The sequence below is a fragment of the Haliotis rufescens genome, unplaced genomic scaffold (assembly GCF_023055435.1).
Source record: "Haliotis rufescens isolate VD_foot unplaced genomic scaffold, xgHalRufe1.0.p SCAF_4, whole genome shotgun sequence".
NCBI classification, from domain to species: domain Eukaryota; kingdom Metazoa; phylum Mollusca; class Gastropoda; order Lepetellida; family Haliotidae; genus Haliotis; species Haliotis rufescens.
The window spans coordinates 40100292-40108281 of NW_025964112.1; positions in this window are offsets into that span (position 1 = coordinate 40100292).

Here is a 7990-nt window from a genome sequence, read left to right on the forward strand (position 1 = left end):
TGTGCTAGTCCCCAATAATTATAACTGTTATAAACTGCTAGCCCACTGAGATACCATGCAGCAGTTTAACATGGATACCGCATTCAGACACAGTATACTGTCTCCGAGTCGACCAGTCTTTGTTTTATCTCCTTGAAATGCATGGCGCCACGCTTGTAAAAACAAGTACCATCTTTTAACGTCTTTTGGTATGACGCGGCCAGGGTATCGAACCCCGGACCTTCCGCTGTCCGGGCGGACGCTGTATCCAACAAACCACAGAGGCGGTTACATCCCTTGTCGCCACCCATCAGAGCACAGTACGTAACACTTTAGTAGTACAAGTATCCATATAATATGATATTATGATGGTGATGCAGGTCTTAGACGTTTATCACATTGGTGAAACCCACGAGCACGGGTATGGTGCTGACAAACCTAGAAACATAATCGGGGTGAACCGGGATTCGAACCCACAATCATAGTTTTCTGGTGAACCCAAGGGACGCAACTCTGCACAGCGAATTGTAGCGCCTTAGACGACTGGGCCACCCGTGCCCCCTCCCAATGATGCAGCAGGTGTTGTTGATGGTGAAGCAGCTGTAGCTGATGGTGAAGCAGGTGTATCTGATGGTTAAGCAACTGTATCTGATGGTGAAGCAAGTGTAGCTGATGGTGAGGCAGCTGTAGCTGATGGTGAAGAGGTGTAGCTGACGGTGAAGCAGGTGTATCCGATGGTGAAGCAGGTGTAGCTGATGGTGAAACAGGTGTATCTGATGGTGAAGCAACTGTAGCTGATGGTGAAGCAGGTGTTTCTGATGGTGAAGCAAGTGTAGCTGATGGTGAGGCAGCTGTAGCTGATGGCGAAACAGGTTTAGCTAACGGTAAAGCAGGTGTATCAGATGGTGAAACAGTTGAAGCTGATTGTGCAGCAGGTGTATCTGATGGTGAAGCAGGCGTAGTTGATGGTGAACCAGATATATCTGATTGTGAAGCAGGTGTAGCTGATGGTGGAGCAGGTGTAGCTGATGGTGAGGCAGTTGTAGCTGATGGTGAAACAGTTGTAGCTGATTGTGCAGCAGGTGTATCTGATGGTGAAGCAGGTGTAGCTGATGGCGAAGCAGGTTTAGCTGATGGTGAAGCAGATGTATCTGATAGTGAAACAGGCGTAGCTGATGGTGAAGCAGGTGTATCTGATGGTGAAGCAGTTGTAGCTGATTGTGCAGCAGGTGTATCTGATGGTGAAGCAGGTGTAGCTGATGGCGAAGCAGGTTTAGCTGATGGTGAAGCAGATGTATCTGATAGTGAAACAGGCGTAGCTGATGGTGAAGCAGTTGTAGCTGATTGTGCAGCAGGTTTATCTGATGGTGAAGCAGACGTAGCTGATGGTGAAACAGTTGTAGCTGATTGTGCAGCAGGTTTAGCTGATGGTGAAGCAGATGTATCTGATAGTGAAACAGGCGTAGCTGATGGTGAAGCAGTTGTAGCTGATTGTGCAGCAGGTTTATCTGATGGTGAAGCAGACGTAGCTGATGGTGAAACAGTTGTAGCTGATGGTGAAGCAGATGTATCTGATAGTGAAATAGGCGTAGCTGATGGTGAAGCAGCTTTATCTGATGGTGAAGCAGGTTTAGCTGATGGTGAAGCAGGTTTAGCTGATGGTGAAGCACGTGTAGCTGATGATGAAGCAAGTGTAGCTGATGATAAGGAGAACATCTATTGGTGAAACTGTCATCACACAAGGTAATGAACTGGATTATTAACACGTGTATGTGCTGTGTAAATGTGTGCATGTACGTATCACTGTTTTAAAACGCTCCGGGAACAGGCTGACATATATCACTCGACCAAACACATTCATCAAATTAAGGATCAACTGTACGAATTGAATTACCTCCCTTTGACTACAGATCCACGAAGCCCGTGTGCATCAATACATGAGGCGTGACTTTAGGAAGTGGGGTTAAATGGGGTTTCACGTTGCGTCCAAGATTATTGCATTTATATAGCGACGTGTATGCACGTGTATGTGTGTGTGGCCGTTTGTACTAGTCCGTACTAATGCCGATTTTATAGTGCTAGCCCACCATGCCACAGTTTAACACGAATACCTCACTCAGACACAGTGTACTGACTCCGAGCCGACCAGTCCTTGTTTTAGCCCCTTAATGCCGAGGAAGCAATAATACAACACTGATAAAAAAAACATGATATCGCTAAGATGAGCACGCATATCTTAACCCACCAATCAGATGTAACCACACAAAACCACTTCTACTCTGTAATAATTGCTCTGTATAGGTGAGTGAGAAGGTGACAACGTGCTTTTAGCACTATTCCAGCAATAGCACGACGGTGGATACCGGAATCATGGGATGTTTCCAGTGTATCCATATGGGAAATCGAACCGGGTCTTCGAGGCGACACAACAAGGCTACCCAACAGCCCCTGTGTAATAGGTGGCTTGTTAAAAAGACGGGAGTCGATTAGTCCACGTCTAATCATTGAATCTACTCGTGTCTTTCGCATGTGCGGGAACAAACGAAAGAGAAACCGGATAATCCCACAGATATCAAGTGAGCGCAACGGAAATGTCTTCAAGTAATAAAATAGTTTGAAGCAGTTCCCTGGGTAGCAACGTGACATGAAGGAAATCAGGTGTGACACCCCACCAAGGCTGTGTAGATATAGCCCCAACTATCAGGTGTAACACCCTACCCAGGCTGTGTAGATATAGCCCCAACTATCAGGTGTAACACCCTACCCAGGCTGTGTAGATATAGCCCCAACTATCAGGTGTAACACCCCACCCAGGCTGTGTAGATATAGCCCCAACTATCAGGCGTAACACCCCACCCAGGCTGTGTAGATATGGCCCCAAGTATCAGGTGTAACACCCTACCCAGGCTGTGTAGATATAGCCCCAACTATCAGGTGTAACACCCCACCAAGGCTGTGTAGATATAGCCCCAACTATCAGGTGTAACACCCCACCAAGGCTGTGTAGATATAGCCCCAACTATCAGGAGTAACACCCCTTCCAGGCTGTGTAGATATAGCCCCAACTATCAGGCGTAACACCCCACCAAGGCTGTGTAGATATAGCCCCAGCTATCAGGCGTAACACCACACCCAGGCTGTGTAGATATAGCCCCAACTATCAGGCGTAACACCCCACCAAGGCTGTGTAGATATAGCCCCAACTATCAGGCGTAACACCACACCCAGGCTGTGTAGATATAGTCCCACCTATCAGGCGTAATACCCCACCAAGGCTGTGTAGATATAGCCCCAACTATCAGGCGTAATACCCCACCCAGGCTGTGTAGATATAGCCCCAACTATCAGGTGTAACACCCCACCAAGGCTGTGTAGATATAGCCCCAACTATCAGGAGTAACACCCCTTCCAGGCTGTGTAGATATAGCCCCAACTATCAGGCGTAACACCCCACCAAGGCTGTGTAGATATAGCCCCAGCTATCAGGCGTAACACCACACCCAGGCTGTGTAGATATAGCCCCAACTATCAGGCGTAATACCCCACCAAGGCTGTGTAGATATAGCCCCAACTATCAGGCGTAACACCACACCCAGGCTGTGTAGATATAGTCCCACCTATCAGGCGTAACACCCTACCCAGGCTGTGTAGATATAGCCCCAACTATCAGGCGTAACACCACACCCAGGCTGTGTAGATATAGCCCCAACTATCAGGAGTAACACCCCTTCCAGGCTGTGTAGATATAGCCCCAACTATCAGGCGTAACACCCCACCAAGGCTGTGTAGATATAGTCCCACATATCAGGCGTAACACCCCACCCAGGCTGTTTAGATATAGTCCCACCTATCAGGCGTAACACCCCACCCAGGCTGTGTAGATATGGCCCCAACTATCAGGTGTAACACCCCACCAAGGCTGTGTAGATATAGCCCCAACTATCAGGAGTAACACCCCACCAAGGCTGTGTAGATATAGCCCCAACTATCAGGCGTAACACCCCTTCCAGGCTGTGTAGATATAGCCCCACCTATCAGGTGTAACACCCCACCCAGGCTGTGTAGATATGGCCCAAGTTATAATTTAACCTTTCAAAACGACCTCCCTAGTTTCCACAATTCATACATCTGTCACGTGAAACCTTGTAGGTCGAGATCTCTATTTGTGTCATGTTCATATACAGAAATGGTTTCTTGCGTTTGGCCGACAAGAGGTATTGACCCACGATGTTCGTAATATACATGTATCCAGAACATTTCCGATGGGTAAAAGGGACATATACGCAGAATGACGTCCTTGATAAATGATATATATGTGATATGACGTTCTTGAGAACAATATAGAGGCAATATCTCGTTCAAAATAAAGAATACAGAGGTAATATGACGTCCCAGATAAACGATATATACGCAAAATGACGTCCCTGATATAGGATACATATATTCAATATGAGGATATATTCGCAATATCACGCCCCGAGATACACCACCACCTCGGTTTCCAAACATGGTGTCTGTGTCAGAGGTGACGGCATTAGACAAATGCAAGCAAATTCACATCTGTTCAATTCATTTTTGGTACATCTGGCTTTATCGCTATATAACTCGGGTAAATTTAAAATTGAATAATTGCTAAAGTAAATTAGAAGTTGTATTTCAAATACGCCTAAATTGAAACATTCACGAATAATTAACACAAGCGAATCACCGGTCTGTTTCCTTTTAGCCACTATCACTTTTGCCCATCTGTTTAAGTCTTTCAAATACATCTCTCTATTACTGACACTCCAAAGTTCGGTATTAGGGGCATTTGGGGTAGGCCAGTTGTCACGCCAGAAGCCCGGGTTCGATTCTCTAGTGTCACCGTCGTGGTGCAGTTTGAATAATTGTGTGCGTAACACCGTTTATTATATACTTCAATGTGAAAGACTGAGATTTCTGAAGATGAAAAAAGTGATATTTTTACCCCCGTGAACGTAAAACTTGATACTTCATTGCAGTGAACATAACACTTTGACCGAACTATTGCAGTTTCATACAAGAGTTACCTCCCCGCAATATGTCTCCCTTTGTCGTAAATGTCTGGGCCGTAAACAAACTGTTGACTTCCTTGTTACGTTAGTTCCACCTTGACAAGGCAAAATAATAACAGATGATCATTTGTCATTGGTGGCTTCTTATGGTGGCTTCTTGACGTTTGTTGTTCTTTTGAAAATGTTTCGTTATAAACAGTAAATTTCCCATTCAACTCGTCAGTCAAGACTCTTCGTTTCTCAAAGGGCAAACTGCCTGTGAAAAGTATATGAATGGACCACTGAAATTCAGTGATGGTACTAGGTGATCGCGAAAAGGAAAAGCAAAGGTAACACACTATACTAAAATCACCAAAGGAAGAACGTTGATAAAGCGCTGGTCACACAATTTACTGAAACGCTACATGAAGATGACAGGTTATTAAGGCACTGGTCAGAATTTACTAAAACACTACAGGTAGATAGTAAACATGGCACTGGTCACACAAACAGTACAGGGAGATAGCAGACATAGCATTGGTAACACAAACACTACCGGAAGATGGTAGACATGGCACTGGTCATATATACACTATGGGGAGATAGGAGACTTGACACTGGTCACTAAAACACTACAGGGAGATAGGAGACATGGCGCTGGTAACACAAACACTACAGGGTGATAGTAGACATGGCGCTGGTAACACAAACACTACAGGGAGATAGGAGACTTGACACTGGTCACACAAAATCTACAGGGAGATAGTAGACATGGCACTGGTCACACAAACACTACAGGGAGATAGTAGACATGGCGCTGGTAACACAAACACTACCGGAGGATGGCAGAGAAGGCACTAGTCACACAAACACTACAGCGAGATAGGAGACTTGACACTGGTCACACAAACACTACAGGGAGATAGTAGACATGGCATTGGTCACACAAACACTACAGTGAGATAGGAGACTTGACACTGGTCACACAAACACTACAGGGAGATAGTAGACACGCCATTGGTCACACAAACACTACAGGGAGATAGGAGACTTGACACTGGTCACACAAACACTACAGGGAGATAGTAGACATGGCATTGGTCACACAAACACTACAGGGAGATAGGAGACTTGACACTGGTCACACAAACACTACAGGGAGATAGTAGACTTGACACTGGTCACACAAACACTACAGTGAGATAGTAGACATGGCATTGGTCACACAAACACTACAGGGAGACAGCAAACATAACACTGGTGACACACACACTACAGGGAGATAGTAGACATGGCATTGGTCACACAAACACTACCGGAGGATGGCAGAGAAGGCACTGGTCACACAAACACTACAGCGAGATAGGAGACTTGACACTGGTCACACAAACACTACAGGGAGATAGTAGACATGGCACTGGTCACACAAACACTACAGGGAGATAGTAGACTTGACACTGGTAACACAAAATCTACAGGGAGATAGTAGACATGGCACTGGTCACACAAACACTACAGGGAGATAGGAGACTTGACACTGGTAACACAAAATCTACAGGGAGATAGTAGACATGGCACTGGTCACACAAACACTACAGTGAGATAGTAGACATGGCGCTGGTAACACAAACACTACCGGAGGATGGCAGAGAAGGCACTGGTCACACAAACACTACAGCGAGATAGGAGACTTGACACTGGTCACACAAACACTACAGGGAGATAGTAGACAAAACATTGGTCACACAAACACTACAGTGAGATAGGAGACTTGACACTGGTCACACAAACACTACAGGGAGATAGTAGACACGCCATTGGTCACACAAACACTACAGGGAGATAGGAGACTTGACACTGGTCACACAAACACTACAGGGAGATAGTAGACATGGCATTGGTCACACAAACACTACAGTGAGATAGTAGACATGGCATTGGTCACACAAACACTACAGGGAGACAGCAAACATAACACTGGTGACACAAACACTACAGGGAGATAGGAGACTTGACACTGGTCACACAAACACTACAGGGAGATAGTAGACATGACACTGGTCACACAAACACTACAGGGAGATAGTAGACATGGCATTGGTCACACAAACACTACAGGAAGATAGTAGACATGGCATTGGTCACACAAACACTACAGGGAGATAGTAGACATGTCACTGGTCACACAAACACTACATGGAGAAAGTAGACACGCCATTGGTCACACAAACACTACAGTGAGACAGCAAACATAACACTGGTCACACAAAGACTACAGGGAGATAGTAGGCATGGCATTGGTCAAACAAACACTACAGGGAGATAGTAGACATGACACTGGTCACACAAACACTACAGCGAGATAGTAGGCATGACACTGGTCACACAAACACTACAGGGAGATAGTAGACAAGGTAGTGATAACATAAATACTACAGCGAGATAGTAGACTTGACACTGGTTACACAAAATCTACAGGGAGATAGTAAATATGGCACTCGTCACACAAACACTTAAGGGAGATAGTAGGCATGATACTGGTCACACAAACTTACAGGAAGATAGTAGGCCTGACACTGGTCACACAAACACTACAGGGAGATAGTAGACATGGCACTGACAACACAAACACTACAGGGATATAGTAAGCATGACACTGGTCACACAAACACTACAGGGAGATAGTAGACATGGCATTCGTCACACAAACACTACAGGGAGATAGTAGGCATGACACTGGTCATACAAACACTACAGCGAGATAGTAGGCATGACACTGGTCACACAAACACTACAGGGAGATAGTAGACATGGCACTGGTCACACAAACACTACAGGGAGATAGTAAGCATGACACTGGTCACACAAACACTACAGGGAGATAGTAAGCATGACACTGGTCACACAAACACTACAGGGAGTTAGTAGACATGACACTGGTCACACAAACACTACAGCGAGATAGTAGGCATGACACTGGTCACACAAACACTAAAGGG